Genomic DNA, 20,835 nt, shown 5'->3' with positions numbered 1-20,835 from the left:
CTTCTGAACGTCTCCCATCAAGTGAGCCACTAAGGACTGTTGCTATCAGAGTGTAAGTTCTATCACCAAGGAAGTGAGGTCACATCTTCAAAGTTCCATTCTGTGGAGCCTTTCCCTTAAGAAGATATGCCAAGGCCCCTCTGGGCTGCTCCACAATATCATCCCCTTAACTGTACACAAGGAGACAAACACAGTGCCATTCCTCAGCTCCCTCAAGAGACTTGAATGTAGACAGGGCCCTAAGCCTGCAGACAGACAGACAGCTGGGTCCCAAACCTCCTTTTCGTATCATTTCCAAACACTCTAGCATGTTCCTTCGGGGAAACCCCTAAGAAACAAGCAAGGTATGGAGACCCATGAAAAGCCAAGGTTAGGGACCCAACAGACTCTAAACTGCATCTTGAGTCGTGGATCCTGCCCCTTCGGGAGATGTTGAGGTCACAGCTTAAAGCGCATCTTCCCCGAATACGGGTTCAGTGTCTCTGGCTATGATAGCAGCCATGTCCAAGAACTCCAGGAGAAGGTGAGAGAGCTCACCTGAAAGCCATGCCCCCAAATTGGCATCAGATCTCCCATCTGCAGCATGCAGGGCCCCAGAAACAGTCCACCTTATCGATAGAGCAAAAGACCTCACAGAAAATCACTAGGGCTGGGGGATCAAATACTGGCTAGGAAGCTTCATTGTGACCACAGAGAGTGGCATCCATTTGAAAATAGGTCTGAGCTCATTCAAATTGTCCAGCCTCTTTAGAAGAGTGCAATACTAAGGATGCCTGAGGAAATAGACTCCTCCCAGGTCTGGTTTGCTTGGTGTTTTATGAAAGAATCTCAGAGGACATGGGCGAAATCATTTTCCTCGCTAGGGAGTCAAGTGAGGGACTTGGCATTAGACTTAGCTTGTAATCCCTAGAGTTTTGGGTGAGCTGCTTTCTTTTCCATGTCCTCCAAGCAATAGGAAGAGCCCTAGTCCTCCCTGCTTCAACCGATAAGACTGGGGAATTAAGAAAGTCATGAACGAGGCCAGGAGTCATTTGGGTACATTTGTAAGATTTATTTATTTAATTTCAAGTCAGTGTTACAGGGAGGCAGAAGAAGACAGAGATAGATAGATAGGTAGGTAGGTACGTAGGTAGGTAGGTAGATAGATAGATAGATAGATAGATAGATAGATAGATAGATAATAGAGTTCTTCCATCCCTTGATTCAGTCCCTAGATGGCCGCAATGATTGGAGCTGTGCCGATGCAATTCCAGCAGCCAGGAGCCTGCTCTGGGTCTCCCAACCGGGTGCCAGAGCCCAAGCATTTGGGCCATCATCCACTGCTTTCCCTGGGCCCAGTAGAGAGCTGGATCAGGAGAGGAGCAGCCGGGACTCAGACCTGCACCCATACGGGATGCCAGCACTGCAGGAGGTGCCTTGACCTATGATGTCGCCATGCCATCCATTGCGCTTTCTGTTTTCAAAGAATTCCTATGTATTTGTTTGAAAGGCAGGGACACAGAGATTTTCCATCTGCTGGTTCAGTCCCCCAAAACTTAAGTCAAATAAAGTGCCTCAGACTCCATTTGGGTCAACAACCTGTGTGGCAGGAACCCAAGGATTTGAATCATCACTGACTGTCTTTCCAGGCTGTACGTCTTTCCCAGGCCATTAGCAGGGAGCTGGATAGGCAGTGGAGCAGCCGGGCCTCAAACTGGTGCCCATATGCGATGCCATTGATGCAGGCGGGCGCTTAACCTACTACACTACAGTGCCAGCCCCTCCTAATGACTTCTTATCTCTCATTTTCTTTTGTGCATCATCTATAGGTATCTACTGACACATTGCAATGGGAATCTATAAACTATTCACACCTATAAACATTTAGTTTAGACTTCCACTTCATCCACATAGAAGCAATGTAGTTCCAAATGACTTGCTACAAAATACACATGAGATCCGTATAGTCATTGCAAGTTCTGTGATTTTACTTTAAATTTCATTCCAAGTTGTAAAAGTGATTTCTATTCCATGGCGGTAGTGAAGATCCTGTATGTGTCTTTTCCTTTTCTCTTACCCTGGGGCGCTTTGCCACTTTTTGGTTGTTCTGTGTTGCTGCCATGTAGTGTCGATTTGCTTCCAGGAGAGGGCAATAGAGCTTCCCTGTCAGGCAGGTCTAATGCTGATGCTGTCCCTTAACTTGTCCATAAGAAGATGTCATTTTGGTTGGAAGTTTATTCCTTCAGTTATGTGAAGATAAGCTTTCACACGCTTCAGGCCTGTAAAGTTTCTTGTGAGAAACCTGATCGTCTCACCGAATTTGTAGATTCTCATGCATCGCTTTTGATAATTCTCTGGGGGAGGATTCAAGACCTAGAATTCTTGAGAAGGAAATGCTGGTCAACTCTGGTAGATGTTCTTCCACTGAAGTCACCAAAGTATCCCTTTCTACCAGTCATGCCTAGAGAGTGATTTTCTACACATCCTGTGCACCCCCACCTTGCGGTGTGCTCTAAAGGTACTGATGGCCTGCTGTGTGTTCAATACCACCTGCTGTACTTTGTTCCTACTTGCTGTGGGGACAGGACATGTCTGGTTCACAGTGGATACTGTGGGGTTTCAGCTGAAGGGGTTTTCGTGTGTTTCACTGGATCAACCTCCCTGTCTCCCTCCTCCCTGCCTGTCTCTCTGGCACTGTGCCTTTCAAACAGTAAAATAATTTGACCAGCCAATCTATAGCAGCAGAGAGGCCCTAGTTCACTGGTGGGTGCAGTCAGAAAAATTTTCCCAAAAGGCTGTATGCAAGTTTATTGAGAGCTTTAGTCCTGCCCACCACCGCCTCGGCCACCATCTAATAGTGAATCACATCACCTGCAAAGCAAGCTCGAAACCCAGTAGTAGCCAGTTTCCAGTCTCCCTTCCCCCAGCAATTGCAACTGCCAATTAGTTCTCGGTCTGTGAGTATGCTCTAGATGTTTCATAGAGCTAGCATTATAAACTATTCTCTGCTGTATCTGGATTCCCTCAACTTGCACCATGGTTTCAAGTTTTGCCTATGCGGTAGCCCGTATCAGTACTTGTATTCTACTTCATGCTGAATTCCATCATACGAGTAGACCATATTGTGTTTATTCATTCATCTACTGATGGACACTGGAGCTGTGGTTGTGTTTTGGCTAGTGTGAATCCTGTGAAGTCTTCTGGATAAATATTTTTCAAACTTGTTTCCGGTTCTTTTAGATAGCTCGTTGAGAATGCAACTGCAGGTTCATGGTAATTTGAATAGCCTCGAGGTGGTTTGGAAGGGGTATCTATCTCCTTGCAGACTTGATTTGTGATGGCCAATGACCAATAATAGTGTGTCCTTTCAATATAGCTCTTGTGCTGTTCGTCTTTGGAGAAATGTCTGTCCTTGCCCTTGGCCATTGTTGAAGTGAAGTTGTGGGTGAACATTGTGATGCTGTGCGTTAAGCCAGTTTTGGGAAAGTGACTTCTCTCCTTTTGCTTGCTTTTCCTAATTTGCTCTCATACAAAGGACTTAGCAGACATCGACTGGAATAAATCATCACTCTTGTGGTGGGCATCTGGTCCAGTGATTAAAGTACCACAAGGGGCATTCATATCCCCTTTTGGAGTCCTTGTTCCTCTGTGCTTCTGATAGAAGAGCCTGCAGATGCACCTGTGAAACAGACTATGCCCCAACGGATGACAAAATGCCACACAATTCCAAGACCCAGATTGAAGTGCTGGCTCCTGGCTTTGGCTTAGTCCAGCCAGCCCTGGCTGTTGCAGGATTTGGGAAGTGAACCAGGGAATGGAAACTACTCTGTCTTTCCCTCGCTGTCACTCTACCTTTCTATACTAAATCAAGAAATATGAAATATGAACCAAGAAATCTTCCAAGTAAATCAGGAAAGATATTAAAAAATAAAAATACAATGAGGGTCATTAGGCTTTGGGTGAGTTTGTTTCCTTCTGTGTTCTAGAAAGAGGACCATCATTTAGTCCACCTCTAAAGAACTGAGCAGACTGTGAATTTTGTCTATTTTAGAGTATTCACTGTAGAATAATGGTTGGCTTTGATGGATTCTTCGTTCAGTTTTCTTGAGATGTGGAAACACACACAACACACACACACACACACACACAGACACAAGCAAAGTAACGGAGAGAGAGAGAATCTCTATCCACTAATTCACTCTCCAAATACCCACAACGGTCGTGGCTGGGCCTTACTGAAACCGGGGATTGAGGTCCCTGTCAAACAGGCTCCATGTGGTGTTCAGCTGATTTGCTCTCTTGCTCTTCTACCTTCAGCCTTGCACCATGTGACAATGCAATAGTAAGACCTTCATCAGACAAAGCATGCTGATGCCCTGATGTTGGACTTCCCAGGCGCTCTAGGTGTGAGAACTATAAATTTCTGATCTTCACAGATTATCCAGTCTCAGGCATTGAGTGTTAGCAACACAAACACAGAAACCACATATGCCCCTATACTTGTGGAGTTAACTCCCAGAAGTGACAGTGCCAGTGCAAATGGCAGATCTACTGTAGAACTCTATTGCTAGATTCCTCTTTGATAGAGGTTGCATGGTTTCGCATGTTCATTACCTCTCCTCGAGGAGTGTCTTCTTATTCCAATATATGCTGCCAAGTACTTGAATTGTAGCCAAATGAGAGATGTGCAGTTTTAATTTGCATTGTCCTGCACAGGAGAAAGGTGGCGCTCTTTCCATTGGAAGAAAAGCCACTTGTGTCCCTTTTCCTGTCAACTGTCCTTGTCCTTTGCCCATCTTTCTGTTGGAATGTTGGCCATTTCTCCCTCGTTTCCAAGAACAATGTGTACGTTAGGTTTCTTTCGTTTTGATATACTAGGCAGACCACCTACACTTTCCTAGTTGGTATTTGTTTTTCCTTTATCTTGGTTTGCCATGCATGAATTAAGGTTTGTGTGTGGCTGAGTATAACAGCCTTTTCATTTATAACTAACGCATTTTGTTTCCGAGTTGGCAGGGCCTTTGCCACTCTTCCCATCTTAACATTATAAAGGAACAGAGACAGAGAGAGGAGAGGAGCTCCCAACTGCTAATTCACTTCCCAGTCCTGCAAGTGCCTTGAGATGTGCCAGACTGCAACTGGGAACTGGCAATTCCACCCAGGTCGCCCATGTGAATAGCATGGAACTTGTTATAGGAACCATTGTTTCCCCAGAGGTATTTTAGTAAGAAACTGGAGTTAGGCTCCAGAGATGAGTATCAAAACCAGGTACTCTGATATGAGAAATGGGCATCGGAACTCACCATCAAAGCATCTAAGCCATTAGGCTAAATTCCTTCTCAACCCATGTTTCTTTTGTTAAGAGTATCCCTTGACTGTCACACCCTTACTTCCCACTCCACAAAAGCAAGCATCAGCCTTGGATTTGTTGGAAGCGCAGTGCACCCTCTACTACTAGACGAGACAGGAAAATAGACTACTAGATGTCCATAATTTCTTCCCAAGTGGGATCTTCTAGAGAAAAGACGGAAAGAGCGTTGCCCTGGGTGTACAGCAAAGAGCCCCTGTAGACACTGATTTTCTCTACACAGTGCACAGCCAGCCATGGAATCCTGGATTATTTTATTTCCAGTTTTTCCCAGACACCTTTTATGGAAGCTATACCAACTTGATGCATTTCCTAAACACGGCTTTCAGAACATAGTGATTCTCCCACCATACCTAACTTCACAGCAGCCCTCCCACCTCTCTTCCTCCTCTGTCTCCTTTAGGGGCATCTTCTCTGACAGGAGTAGAATTTACCTAGAACTTATTAACAAAACATGACGGGCTGAATACTATACGTATTTGGAAACTTTGGAATGGCATATACTTCTATGAAAAAGAGTGAGCATTTGGAGATGCATTTCACTGAACAATGATGTATTTCCTTTTTGATGTGTTTCTCTATTTGTTGACAAAGAGTAGCTGTACATATTGATGTGGTATAATGTAATATTGCCCTACGTGCATACATGTAAATGATCATATTAGGTCATCCGCATCCACCACTTCCCTATTCAAGGTTTCTTTGTAGTATGTACATTCAGAAGTCTTTCTTCTAGCTTTTGAGAAAAGACTGTATGTTTGGTGAAGTATTATTACCCTACTATGCACTAGAACACCGGCAGGCTTGTTTTTACAACAAACAAGAGATGAAAGTGCTTTTGAATTCAATGAAAGTAAGGCTTTCTGAGATTTGACTTACATATGTCTATAGTATCTGTTGCGGTGGAGTGAGTTAACTTTGGAGAAGAACCCAAGGGCGGTGTGACTTTTGCGAGCATGAGACATTCTTCTAGCTTATAATCCATAGATGGTGTCATTCACGTGAAAGTGTGGTAGATCTTTGTGACCAAGTGGTACTGTTAACTCACATACCTCAACTCTTTGAGCAGAGAGGTCCTGCATGGGAAGTCAGTGCACAGTGACCCCTGTTGAGAATTTCAGAATTAGCACATCAGCGAACACCTGAGGATCTTGACCTGAGCTGCCTCAGCTGTGGAAGCCTGTGGAATCCACTGACTCCTTCCATATTTAGACAGGGCCACGGGGAAGAGGAAGTTCTTTTGTGCCTTCTGAATAAAGTGTATCCTTTGTGGGTGACCACTTCTTTCTCTTGGGGTCTACCCACAGAAGTGCTTCATGGGGAACCCTGTTTGCCACAGTGTTTTGTCTTCCCATGCCTGACATGCTCTCATAGGTGTTTTAGCCACATCAGAATGTCTTCAGGGTTGATTCTGAGCCAGGGTGTTATTTGAGGTCATTGTCATTCTGGGAGGCTGCTATATGCAATACTTCCCATGTTGGAGCATTCAGTCTGTTTTGATTCTTTCTATTATTATTATTGTTATTATTATTGTTATTATATCTGTGCTCTATTTATTAATATCTAGTATCTATTTTTATAGAAAGCTTTTATTTACTAGATAAATTACATAGGTACAGCTTTCAGATTGTAGCTGTTCTTCCCACCTACCTGCCCTCCCACCCCCAAACCACCCCACCCCCTACTCCCTCTCGCATCCCATTCTTCATGAAGATTCATTTTTTATTATCTTTATATAGAGACCAACTCTATACTCAGTAAAGATTTTCACAGCTTGCACCCACACTGACATGCAAAATGGAAAGTAATGTTTGAAGGCTAGTTTACCGTGAATTCTCATAGTACACCACGTTAAGGACAGAGGTCCTACAGGAGGAGCAAGTGCACAGTGACTTCTGCTGTTGATTTAACAATTGACACTCTTATTTATGCTGTCAGTGATCAGCCAAGGCCCTTGTGACGAGCTGCTAAGGGTATGGATGCCTCTTGAGTTCACAAACTCTGCCCTTGTTTAGATAAGGCCATCCTTCAAGTGGAATTTCTCTCCACCATTCAGAGAAAGAAGGTACCTCCTTCTTGGATGGCTCCTTCTTTCCCCTGGGATCTCACTCACGGAGATCTTTCATTTCTACTATCAATTGATAATCTATCTCAGCCAGTTCTCCTTTTTTTTCTTGTTGTAACTTGGCCTTAACTCAAAGAATCTTAGGTTGTTCTTCAAACTTGAGGCAAGAGGATTGGACATAAGACATTGCTTTCAGTATTGTCAGAGTTTTGTATCTTTGTGATTGTGGCAAGTAGCATGCTTACAATTTCCTTTAGATAAATGACCACAGTGGCTGACATACTGATGTGTTTTCTTTTTTCATTGTCAGAAACTCTCACTTCGAAGAGTAACAGTCTGCTGACTGACGTAACTTGGAGTTCCAATGGAAGCGATGTGTCAAATGAAGTGAAGACACACTCTGAATCACATAGGGATAATGGACACGGTTCGAGAATGTAGAGGCTTTGGAACGGGGATATTTTGGGTCCAGAAGATGGGGCCAGTGATGGTAAGTTTCTGATGTTGTCAGAAAGTCAGGTTTTGTTCCATATTGGATTCATTATTGGGCGAAGAATTCATTCTCAAAGTTATTATAGGTTTTTTTTTAACTTTTATTTAATGAATATAAATTTCCAAAGTTCAGCTTCTGGATTACAATGGCTTCCCCTCCATAACGTCCCTCCCACCCGCAACCCTCCCCTTTCCCACTCCCTCTCCCCTTCCATTCATATCAAGATTCATTTTCGATTCTCTTTATATACAGAAGATCCGTTTAGCATACATTAAGTAAAAATTTCAACAGTGTGCTCCCACACAGAAACATAAAGTGAAAAATAATAGATGGTTTTTTAAATGATGATGAAATCAGATCAGACCTATCGTCATGTTTAATCCCAGTGAGAGCCAAGTTGGGAATTGATAATTTGTTTTTTTTTTTTTTTTTTTTTACAGAAGATCAGTTTAGTATACATTAAGTAAAGATTTCAATAGTTTGCACCCCCAGAGAAACACAAAGTGAAATATACTGTTTGAGTACTCGTTATAGCATTAAATCTCAATGTACAGCACATTAAGGACAGAGATCCTACATGAGGAGTAAGTGCACAGTGACTCCTGTTGTTGACTTTACAAATTGACACTCCTGTTTATGGCATCAGTAATCTCCCTATGCTCCAGTCATGAGTTTCCAAGGCTATGGAAGCCTTTTGATTTCTCCGACTCTTATCTTGTTTAGACAAGGTCATAGTCAAAGTGGAGGTTCTCTCCTCCCTTCAGAGGAAGGTACCTCCTTCTTTGAAGACCTGTTCTTTCCACTGGGATCTCACTCACAGAGATCTTTCATTTAGGTCTTTCTTTTTTTGGCAGAGTATCTTGGCTTTCCATGCCTGAAATACTCTCCTGGGCTTTTCAGCCAGATCCGAATGCCTTTAGGGCTGATTCTGAGGCCAGAGTGCTGTTTAGGACATCTGCCATTCTATGCGTCTGCTGAGTATCTCGCTTCCCATGTTGGATCACTCTCCCCTTTATTTATTCTATTGGTTAGTATTAGCAGGTACTAGACTTTTTTATGTGCTCCCTTTGACTCTTAGTCCTTTCATTATGATCAATTGTGAACTGAAATGGATCACTTGGACTAGTGCGATGGCATTGATACATGCCACCTTGATGGGATTGACTTGGAGTCCCCTGGTATGTTTCTAACTCTACCATTTGGGGCAAGTCAGCTTGAGCATGTCCCAAATTATGCATCTCTTCCCTCTCTTATTCCCACTCTAATGTTTAACAGGGATCACATTTCAGTTAAATTTCAACACTTTAGAATAACTGTGTATTAATTACAGAGTTAAACCAGTCATATTAAGTAGAACAGACAACAACAAAAAAACTACTAAGAGGGCTAATGTATTAAGTTGTTCATTAACAGTCAGGGCTATGCTGATCAAGTCACCGTTTCTCATAGTGTCCATTTCACTTCAACAGGTTTCCTTTTTGGTGTTCAGTCAGTTGTCACCGATCAGGGAGAACATATGGTATTTGTCCCTTTGGGACTGGCTTATTTCACTCAGCATGATGTGTTTCAGATTCCTCCATTTTGTTGCAAATGACTGGATTTCGTTGTTTCTTTCTGCGGTATAGTATTCTAAAGAGTACATATCCCATAATTTCTTTATCCAGTCTACCGTTGATGGGCATTTAGGTTGCTTCCAGGTCTTGGCTACTGTGAATTGTGCTGTAATAAACATTAGGGTGCAGACTGCTTTTTTGTTTTTTTTTTTTTTTTTTTTTCCAATTTAAATTCCTTTGGGTAAATTCCAAGGAGTGGGATGGCTGGGTCGAATGGTAGGGTTATCTTCAGGTTTCTGAGGAATCTCCAGACTGACTTCCTTAGTGGCTTGACCAGTTTGCATTCCCACCAACAGTGGGTTAGTGTCCCTTTTCCCCCACATCCTTGCCAGCATCTGTTGTTGCTAGATTTCTGTATGTGAGCCATTCTAACCGGGGTGAGGTGAAACCTCATTGTGGTTTTGATTTGCATTTCCCTGATTGCTAGTGATCTTGAACATCTTTTCATGTGCCTGTTGGCCATTTGGATTTCCTCTTTTGAAAAATGTCTCTTGAGGTCCTTGGCCCATCTCTTAAGTGGGTTGTTGGTTTTGTTTTTGTGGAGTTTCTTGATCTCTTTGTAGATTCTGGTTATGAACCCTTTATCTGTTGCATAGTTTGCAAATATTTTTCCCATTCTGTCGGTTGTCTCTTCACTCTCCTGACTGTTTCTTTTGCAGTACAGAAACTTCTCAATTTGATGCAATCCAATAGTTGATTTTGGCTTTGACTGCCTGTGCCTCCCGGGTCTTTTCCAGAAACTCTTTGCCTGTGCCAATATCTTGAAGGGTTTCTCCAATGTTCTCTAATAACTTGATGGTGTCAGGTCATAGATTTAGGTCTTTAATCCATGTTGAGTGGATTTTTGTGTAAGGTGTAAGGTAGGGGTCTTGCTTCATGCTTCTGTATGTGGAAATCCAGTTTTCCCAGCACCATTTACTGAATAGACTGTCCTTGCTCCAGGAATTGTTTTTAGATCCTTGATCAAATATAAGTTGGCTGTAGATGTTTGGGTTGATTTCTGGTGTTTCAATTCTGTTCCATTGGTCTATCCATCTGTTTCTGTACCAGTACCATGCTGTTTTGATTACAACTGCCCTGTAGTATGTCCTGAAATCTGGTATTGTGATGCCTCCGGCTTTGTTTTTGTTGTACAAGATTGCTTTAGCTATTCGAGGTCTCTTTTGCCTCCATATGAATTGCAGCATCATTTTTTCTAGATCTGAGAAGAATGTCTTTGGTATCCTGATTGGAATTGCATTGAATCTATAAATTGCTTTTGGGAGAATGGACATTTTGATGATGTTGATTCTTCCAATCCATGAGCATGGAAGATTTTTCCATTTTTTGGTATCCTCTTCTATTTCTTTCTTTAAGATTTTGTAATTCTCATCGTAGAGATCTTTAACGTCCTTGGTTAAGTTTATTCCAAGGTATTTGATTGTTTGTGTAGCTATTGTGAATGGGATTGATCTTAGCAGTTCTTTCTCAGCCGTGGCATTGCTTGTGTATACAAAGGCTGTTGATTTTTGTGCATTGATTTTTTTTTAACTTTTATTTAATGAATATACGTTTCCAAAGTACGAATAATGGATTACTATGGCTTCCCCCCCATACCGTCCCTCCCACCCACAACCCTCCCCTTTCCCACTCCCTCTCCCCTTCCATTCACATGAAGATTCATTTTCGATTATCTTAATATACAGAAGATCAGCTTAGTATACATTAAGTAAGGATTTCAACAGTTTGCTCCCACACAGAAACATAAAGTGAAAAATAATAGATGATTTTTTTTTTTAATTTTTTTTTAACTTTTATATAATGAATATAAATTTCCAAAGTACGATTTATGGATTACAATGGCTTCCCCCCCATACCGTCCCTCCCACCCACAACCCTCCCCTTTCCCACTCCCTCTCCCCTTCCATTCACATCAAGATTCATTTTCGATTATCTTAATATACAGAAGATCAGCTTAGTATACATTAAGTAAGGCTTTCAACAGTTTGCTCCCACACAGAAACATAAAGTAAAAAATAATAGATGATTTTTTTTAATGATGATGAAATCAGATCAGACCTATTGTCATGTTTAATCGCAGTGAGAGTCAAGTTGGGAGTTGATAGTTTCTTTTCTTTTTTTTTTTTTTTTTTTTTTTTTTTTTACAGAGGATCAGTTTAGTATGCATTAAGTAAAGATTTCAACAGTTTGCACCCCCATAGAAACACAAAGTGAAATATACTGTTTGAGTACTCGTTATAGCATTAAATCTCAATGCACAGCACATTAAGGACAGAGATCCTACATGAGGAGTAAGTGCACAGTGACTCCTGTTGTTGACTTTACCAATTGACACTCCTGTCTATGGCATCAGTAATCTCCCTATGCTCCAGTCATGAGTTTCCAAGGCTATGGAAGCCCTCTGAGTTCTCCGACTCTTATCTTGTTTAGACAAGGTCATAGTCAAAGTGGAGGTTCTCTCCTCCCTTCAGAGAAAGGTACCTCCTTCTTTGAAGACCTGTTCTTTCCACTGGGATCTCACTCACAGAGATCTTTTGCCAGAGTGTCTTGGCTTTCCATGCCTGAAATACTCTCATGGGCTTTTCAGCCAGATCGGAATGCCTTTAGGGCTGATTCTGAGGCCAGAGTGCTATTTAGGACATCTGCCATTCTATGAGTCTGCTGAGTATCTCACTTCCCATGTTGGATCACTCTCCCCTTTATTTATTCTATCGGTTAGTGTTAGCAGGTACTAGACTTGCTTATGTGCTCCCTTTGACTCTTAGTCCTTTCATTATGATCAATTGCGAACTGAAATGGATCACTTGGACTAGTGAGATGGCATTGGTACATGCCACCTTGATGGGATTAAATTGGAGTCCCCTGGTATGTTTCTAACTCTACCATTTGGGGCAAGTCAGCTTGAGCATGTCCCAATTTATATATCTCTTCCCTCTCTTATTCCTACTCTTACGTTTAACAGGGATCACATTTCAGTTAAATTTCAACACTTAAGAATAACTGTGTATTAATTACAGAATTAAACCAGTCATATTAAGTAGAACAGACAAAAAAACTACTAAGAGGGCTAATGTATTAAGTTGTTCATTAACAGTCAGGGCTATGCTGATCAAGTCACCGTTTCCCATAGTGTCGATTCCACTTCAACAGGTTTCCTTTTTGGTGTTCAGTCAGTTGTCACCGATCAGGGAGAACATATGGTATTTGTCCCTTTGGGACTGGCTTATTTCACTCAGCATAGAAGAGTTTGGCAAAGTAGCAGGGTATAAAATCAATGCACAAAAATCAACAGCCTTTGTATACACAGACAATGCCATGGCTGAGAAAGAACTTCTAAGATCAATCCCATTCACAATAGCTACAAAAACAATCAAATACCTTGGAATAAACTTAACCAAGGACGTTAAAGATCTCTACGATGAGAATTACAAAATCTTAAAGAAAGAAATAGAAGAGGATACCAAAAAATGGAAAAATCTTCCATGCTCATGGATTGGAAGAATCAATATCATCAAAATGTCCATTCTCCCAAAAGCAATTTATAGATTCAATGCAATACCAATCAAGATACCGAAGACCTTCTTCTCAGATCTGGGAAAATTGGTGCTGAAATTTATATGGAGGCACAAGAGACCTCGAATAGCTAAAGCAATCTTGTACAACAAAAACAAAGCCGGAGGCATCACAATACCAGATTTCAGGACATACTACAGGGCAGTTGTAATCAAAACAGCATGGTACTGGTACAGAAACAGATGAATAGACCAATGGAACAGAATTGAAATACCAGAAATCAACCCAAACATCTACAGCCAACTTATATTTGATCAAGGATCTAAAACTAATTCCTTGAGCAAGGACAGTCTATTCAATAAATGGTGCTGGGAAAATTGGATTTCCACGTGCAGAATCATGAAGCAAGACCCCTACCTTACACCTTACACAAAAATCCACTCAACATGGATTAAAGACCTAAATCTACGACCTGACACCATCAAGTTACTAGAGAACATTGGAGAAACCCTTCAAGATATTGGCACAGGCAAAGAGTTTCTGGAAAAGACCCGGGAGGCACAGGCAGTCAAAGCCAAAATCAACTATTGGGATTGCATCAAATTGAGAAGTTTCTGTACTGCAAAAGAAACAGTCAGGAGAGTGAAGAGACAACCGACAGAATGGGAAAAATATTTGCAAACTATGCAACAGATAAAGGGTTCATAACCAGAATCTACAAAGAGATCAAGAAACTCCACAAAAACAAAACCAACAACCCACTTAAGAGATGGGCCAAGGACCTCAAGAGACATTTTTCAAAAGAGGAAATCCAAATGGCCAACAGGCACATGAAAAAATGTTCAAGGTCATTAGCAATCAGAGAAATGCAAATCAAAACCACAATGAGGTTCCACCTCACCCCGGTTAGAATGGCTCACATTCAGAAATCTACCAACAACAGATGCTGGTGAGGATGTGGGGAAAAAGGGACACTAACCCACTGTTGGTGGGAATGCAAACTGGTCAAGCCACTATGGAAGTCAGTCTGGAGATTCCTCAGAAACCTGAAGATAACCCTACCGTTCGACCCAGCCATCCCACTCCTTGGAATTTACCCAAAGGAATTTAAATTGGCAAACAAAAAAGCGGTCTGCAGCCTAATGTTTATTGCAGCTCAATTCACAATAGCTAAGACCTGGAACCAACCTAAATGCCCATCAACGGTAGACTGGATAAAGAAATTATGGGATATGTACTCTTTAGAATACTATACCGCAGAAAGAAACAACGAAATCCAGTCATTTGCAACAAAATGGAGGAATCTGGAACACATCATGCATTGATTTTATATCCTGCCACTTTGCCAAACTCCTCTATGAGTTCCAATAGTCTCTTAGTAGAGTTCTTTGGATCCTCTAAGTACAGAATCATATCGTCTGCAAAGAGGGATAGTTTGACTTCTTCCTTCTCAATTTGTATTCCTTTAATTTCTTTTTCTTGTCTGATGGCTCTGGCTAAAACTTCCAGAACTATGTTAAATAGCAGTGGTGAGAGTGGGTATTTACTTCCAGAAAGTTTTTGATTTCTCTTTTGATTTCTTGAATGACCCAGTGTTCATTCAGGAGCATGTTGTTCAGTCTCCATGTGTATGCATACTTTCTGGGGTTTCCTGAGTTGCTAATTTCCAGCTTCATTCCGCTGTGGTCTGAGAAGCTGCATGGTATGATTCTAATTCTTTTAAATTGGCTGAGACTTGCTTTATGGCCTAGTATGTGATCAATCCTAGAGAAGGTTCCATGCACTGCTGAGAAGAATGTGAAGTCTTTAGATGTAGGATTGAAAGTTCTGTAGATATCTGTTAGATCCACTTGGGCAATAGTGTCGATTGAATCTGCTGTTTCCTTGAGGATCTTCTGTCCAGAAGATCTGTCTATTTCTGAGAGTGGAGTATTGAAGTCCCCCAGTACTATTGTATTGGAATCGAAATCTCCCTTTAAGTCCCTTAACATATCTTTTAAATAGACCGGTGCCCTGTAATTAGGTGCATATACATTTATAATAGTTACATCTTCCTGTTGAATTGAACTCTTAATCATTATATAGTGTCCCTCTTTGTCTCTCTTAACAATTTTTGTATTAAAGTTTATTTTGTCTGATATTAATATCACTACACCTGCTTTGGGGGGGGGTTTGGTTGGCATGGAATATCTTTTTCCAACCTTTCACTTTCAGTCTGCATGCATCTTTGTCAGAGAGATGTGTTTCTTGTAGGCAACAAATAGTTGGGTTGTGTTCCTTGAGCCAATCAGCCAATTGGTGTCTTTTAACTGAAGAGTTAAGACCATTAATGTTTAATGTGACTATTGATATGTAGTGACTTTGCCCTGCCATTTTCCCGGAGATATTTTCTAGTATATGCTTTGAGCTTCCCATGCTCTTTTACTGGTGGCTTTTCTTCCTTTACCTTCTTTCATATTGATGGCCGTGTTTCTGTGTTTCTGAGTGTACACATCTTTAAGTATCTTTTGCAGGGCTGGACGAGTGGCCACAAAGTCTTTCAATTTCTGTTTGCTATGAAAGGTCTTTATTTCACCTTCATTCACAAATGAGAGCTTAGCAGGATATAATATTCTGGGCTGGCAATTTTTCTCTCTTAGCACCTGTGCTATGTCTCGCCATTCCCTCCTAGCCTGTAGTGTTTCTGATGAGAAGTCTGCTGTGAGTCTAATTGGAGATCCTCTGAGAGTAATCTGACGTTTCTCCCTTGCACATTTTAGGATCTTTTCTTTATGTTTCACTGTGGTAAGTTTAATTACCACGTGTCGTGGTGAGGATCTCTTTTGGTCATGTTTATTGGGGGTTCTATGAGCTTCCTGTACCAGGATGTCTCTGTCCTTCTCCAGACCTGGAAAGTTCTCTGCTAGTATCTCACTAAAAAGGCCTTCTAATCCTTTCTCTCTCTCCATGCCTTCAGGAACTCCTAGATCTCGAATGTTGGGTTTTTTAATAGTATCCTGTAGATTCCCAACAATATTTTTTAGATTTCTAATTTCCTCTTCTTTTCTTTGGTTTGACTGTATGATTTCCTGTGCTCTGTCTTCTACATCCGATATTCTCTCTTCTGCTTCACCCATTCTGTTTTTAAGGCTCTCTAATGTGTTTGTCATTTGATCTATTGAGCTCTTCATTTCATTTTGATTTCTCTTCCCTATCACACTTTCTTATTCTACTCGTTTCTGCATTTCATTTTGATTCTTCCTTAAAATTTCATTTTCACGAGAGAGATTTTCAATCCTGTCCAATAAGGATTTCTGTAGTTCAAGGATTTGCTTTTGAAAACTTCTGAATGTTCTTATAAATTTTTTGAAATCTGTATCTTGCATTTCTTCTATCTCATCATCTTCATAATCTTGGCTTGGGGTGTTTTGTTTATTTGGAGGCATCATAGTGTCATCGTTGATCTTGTTCCCTTGATTTCTGTGTTTGTTGTTGCTTGGCATAGTTAATTCTTTTTCGTCACTGTGCGTTTTTTTTTTTTTTAAATTTTATTTTATACTATGTCTGTGTTAAGTGGACTGCCTGCTGTTGGAGGAGCCTTGGAGGCTGGAGATGGGTGTGTCCTGAGAGCTCTGCTTGTTATGGGTGTGCAAAGGTGATACCCTCAGGTTATGCATGGTAAATCTCTCTCTTTTTATTTATTTATTTATTTATTTTATTTACTTATTCAGGAGGTAAGTAATACCGCACCGCATGGCTGTGCAGAATTGATGGTATTTAGCTTCTGATCTCTGGCTTCTACCCAAAGAGTCTGTGCAGGCTCTGTTTCTCCTCTGGACTCCCACTGGGTTGCCTAGGCTACTGAATTGTAGTGACTCAGTTCCTTAGCTCTCCCCTGTTATGTAAATCCAGAGTGGGGGTCTGCTCTTTGTCTCTTGCAAACCTTGCAAACTCTTGCAAACCTTGCAACCTTGCAACCTTTGCAAGGTTGGCGGAGAGAGAAAGCCCCCACCTTTTTTCCTTCTCTCCTGTAGTCAGTCTGGTGAACTTTCCTGCTCCCCTCTAGATTCTGACCACCGTTTCCCCGCCAATGTCTCGGGTTACTGAGCTCACCTCCCCTTCCAGCGCCGATGTATGGACTCGGAGCCCTGGGCTACCCAACTCTCCCCGCTGATGTCTGTGTGACATCCACTCCCCTTCCTGCACTGGCGCCCAGACCCTGCAGCTCCTGCGGCTCAGCTTCCACGCGGTGGGTGACCTTGTTCTCCCAGGAGATCCTCTGAGTCACAGCCACTAGATCCAGAAGAGTTTCCTCTGCAATTTTTTCCTAATCCTTTTTCTGAGGCTACCAAAACTCCACTTTTATTAAACTAAATTTTCACAGACTATCAGTGTGCGCCCTCACTATTCCGCCATCTTGGCCCTGCCCCTGCTCCAGTCCATTATAGGTTTTGATGTTTTTGTGAGTCTTAGCCTCTTTGCCAAGCCTTTCGAAATGCTTTCTGATGTAATGTTTCTTACAGTAACGACTAAGAGCTAGGACTGGTATTATTGGTAACAACTTGAGTTTGGATGTGTAAACTCTGTTGGGGTTCATTGTTAGATCCCTTTGAGTTCAAAGCCAGTTCTCTGAACTCCTACCGAATGCTACACCCACACTACTGCCTGGCTAACTTGTGGTTATTGGGACAAGACTAGAACAGTGCATGTGTGATGGGAGTGTAACTTTCACCAGTTTTGTTTGCTGTGAGCAGTTTGTGTTGCCTCATGGTTTAGACAGTTGAAAATAGGGTTTCTCAGTCTTGGCACTGTTATCGCTTTGGTCCAGATACCACTGTTGTGAGGAGGAGGACATTCCTGTGTGTTGCGGAAAGTTTTAGAGTTTCTCCAACGTCTCCCCAGTAGATTACAGTGACAGCATCAGTCCCCGTGGACACTCCCGAAGAGGTCTTCTGAGGTGAGGCATCCCCTGAAGGACACACCCCAGTTGATAGACACAGACAAGAATTGTAGAAATCATGTACTTTTCCAAATCTTAAAACAGATAGCTTAACTAGACTATTTAGACATCTTAATGCACTCAAAGTAAGCTGGTAACTTTTCATCCTCACCGTTCCTATTAGCGACTTACGCTTAATATGAACAAGTTAGGTTTGTACAGACAGCCTCTCTAGAAGATGGTCAAAATTCTTTTTTCTTTTGCACTTGGCTGAGTTATTTCCTTTGATATCTGCTGGGTCTTCTGAGCTGAAAATATCCTCCTTTTACAAGGACATTTGGGACTGAGGGCATTCCCTGTTTAGTGGTAAGGACAATCACCTTAATGATGTGAAGTGAAAAAGATCATGGTTTGTACGAAAGGAGGTAAATACAACATGCACAGTTAGCTAGTTACTTGCACAGGCAATGGAGACTCGGCAAGGGTATCCAAGAGCTAACAAATGTGGTTAACTTTGATTGGGTGGGGTTAAGAGATGCGAGAAACCAAGTGACTAGAAAAGAGGCCAGGGATAACTTTTTCACTGTCTGAATGTAGTTTTAACCTTTATTCAGGAACAGGGCTATACTAACTACTGAGAATACAAATAGTTGTAAACCATTTAATGATTTGAAATGAAGCAAGTTGCAACTTGTGCCTTTTTAGGTGAATTGCATTTCCCTGACTGGGAGCTTGACAGGGACAGGGAAGGTGCTGGTGAATGTAACGAACTTGAAGATGGCAAGGGTGCCGTGGGTCCCTCAGACTGTGCTTCTTGTGCAAGTCGGCAGTCTTTGACGAGTGATGACAGGCTCTCTGAGTTGCTAAGGTAAGAATGGATCGTTTCAGAAACTCCTATTCTTTTATAACATATGTTCATCAAGGCCTTTTGGTGTTTCTCCCACCGTTCCTTCTCAGGGATCATCCTTTTCACTCTCAGAGCTTTCTTTTGAGCTCCACACCTTGGTCCTTAACTCACATGCTGGTGCTGTGCTTCTCAACATGGGGAAATATGGAGCTCTCTCCCCCCTGACTCTCCACTGCCAACTAGGCAATGAACTTTGGTTGTCCCTCCAGGGCCCTAGTACAGATATGTCAGGGTTTGCTTAGTTGAGTATGCAGCATTTACATCATTGTAATTCCATAAGGACTCTTGATCATCAAGACCAGTGCTAATTATCATGATGCTCTTGAACAATGAGTTGTGTTACTTGGATTTTTTAAAAAAACGTATTTGTGTGAAAGGCAGTGGGGCCCAGAGATTGTCCATCTGCTGGGTTCATTCCCTGAATGCTCGCAGCAGCCAAGGGCTGGGTCAGGCTGAATCCAGGAGCCTGAAACTGCATTTGGGTCTAGCACTCGTGTGCCAGGGCTCCAGGTACTTGAGGCTTCTCCGACCACCTCTCTGGGTGCACATGAGCAAGAAGGTGGAATCTGAATTGGAGCCAGGACTCAAACCCATGCCCTCTGCCCTGGGGTGTATGCATCCCCAAGTGGCATCTTGACCAATGCGTGAAACACCTGCTCCCCATATTGACCCTTTCTTAGGTCGTTTTGCTGAACATTCATAGAATCCTCATATTTCTTCATTGTCTTACAGTCTCATAAACATTTCTATACTTAACAGACTTTCTCTCAGTTTCATTTTCTTGGTGAATGTTTCCCTACCACCTCCTAGTTGCTCCAATGTAGATTCTAGATGCTTTTCTCTTTGTGGATGTTGTCACCCTAGGGTTTCTGTTCCCCATCATTCTAGGAATGTGTTCACTTCTTTGCTGATGATGCTCTTTGATCTTGCATTTCATGTTTTCCTCAGAGTTTTTTTTTTCCCATGCTTGATTTTGTAAAAAATTTTATGTATTTATTTATATTTAGTTAGTTGACAGGTAGAGTTATCGACAGTGAGAGAGACAGAGACAGAGAGAAAGGTCTTCCTTCTGTTGGTTCACTCCCCAAATGGCCCCCATGGCCTGCGCTGTGCTGATCTGAAGCCAGGAGCCAGGTGCTTCTTCCAGGTCTCCCATGCAGGTGCAGGTCCCAAGCACTTGGGCCATTCTTCCCGGCCCTCCGGGGCAACAGCAGAGAGCTGGACTGGAAGAGGGCAACTGGGACTAGAACCCAGCATACAAATGGGAAGCCGGCACTGCAGGCAGAGGAATAACCAAGTGAGCCAGGATGCAGGCCCCTCCTCGCTTGATTTTCTGGAGCACATCTTCTGGCAGGTTCTGAGCAATGGCATACAGAAGCGTTTTTGATGCTTGGCATCTCTAACTATGCTTTGATCTTACTGTCCTGTAATGTAGGATTGAAAACATGTATGTACTTTTAGGTTGGAAATGGTTTTTCCCAAGTTCTGAAGGCACTGATGCATTGTCTTTCAGCTCAAGGATTTTGTGAGTCAGGCTGAAGCTTCTCATTTTTGATCTTTGAAGGTTTTGGTGTTGCTAGTGGTTTTCAGCAGTTAATTGGGACGTGCTTTGGTATGTTTTTCTGCTTAGCGTTTGTCAAGTGTTTTGGATCTGTGGGGTTCTAGGTGTCGCCAGGACCACCCCCAGGTTTGCTCATCTGTAGGACACTGGAGATGTGGTGTAGAGGCATCTCAGGGCTATAGGGAAAGGAGAGGAAGCTGTGTCATCAATTCCCCATGCTCGTCTCCCAGTAGATTCACCTAACATGGACAAGCTATGGAAGTTGTGCTCTTCTTGGAGAGCTCTAGCTATTCAATGGGCAGGTTTTGACTGGGGCTCCTACTCGGTGTTCTCTCTTCCTACCCTGTCCTAGAATCCCAGGCTTCCAGAAGGCAAATCCATATCAGTATAAACTGTACATTTTCACAGTTTCAGCATA

At 42.2% G+C, this 20,835-nt stretch overlaps 1 long non-coding RNA gene across 50 annotated transcripts in view; it reads left to right on the top strand.

Annotated features, from left to right (window-relative positions):
* The window catches only part of LOC138850245 (uncharacterized), a 514,649-nt gene that overhangs the window by 42,473 nt on the left and 451,341 nt on the right, over nucleotides 1-20,835 (top strand). For 46 of the 50 annotated variants that reach the window (XR_011389934.1, XR_011389944.1, XR_011389950.1 and 43 more), the window contains 2 exons: nucleotides 7,723-7,902; nucleotides 18,655-18,817. The exons of 1 other annotated variant lie outside the window; for it this stretch is intronic. This is a non-coding gene — a long non-coding RNA (uncharacterized lncRNA). Of the gene's footprint in view, nucleotides 1-7,722; nucleotides 7,903-17,838; nucleotides 17,968-18,654; nucleotides 18,818-20,835 lie in introns of all 50 variants that reach the window. 3 more of the 50 variants (XR_011389933.1, XR_011389948.1, XR_011389936.1) reach the window with 3 other exon arrangements.

The sequence above is a fragment of the Oryctolagus cuniculus genome, chromosome 6 (genome assembly GCF_964237555.1).
Source record: "Oryctolagus cuniculus chromosome 6, mOryCun1.1, whole genome shotgun sequence".
Taxonomy (NCBI): domain Eukaryota; kingdom Metazoa; phylum Chordata; class Mammalia; order Lagomorpha; family Leporidae; genus Oryctolagus; species Oryctolagus cuniculus.
Note: the sequence above shows the minus strand (reverse complement) of the source record. Positions and strands in the feature narration are given on the sequence as shown.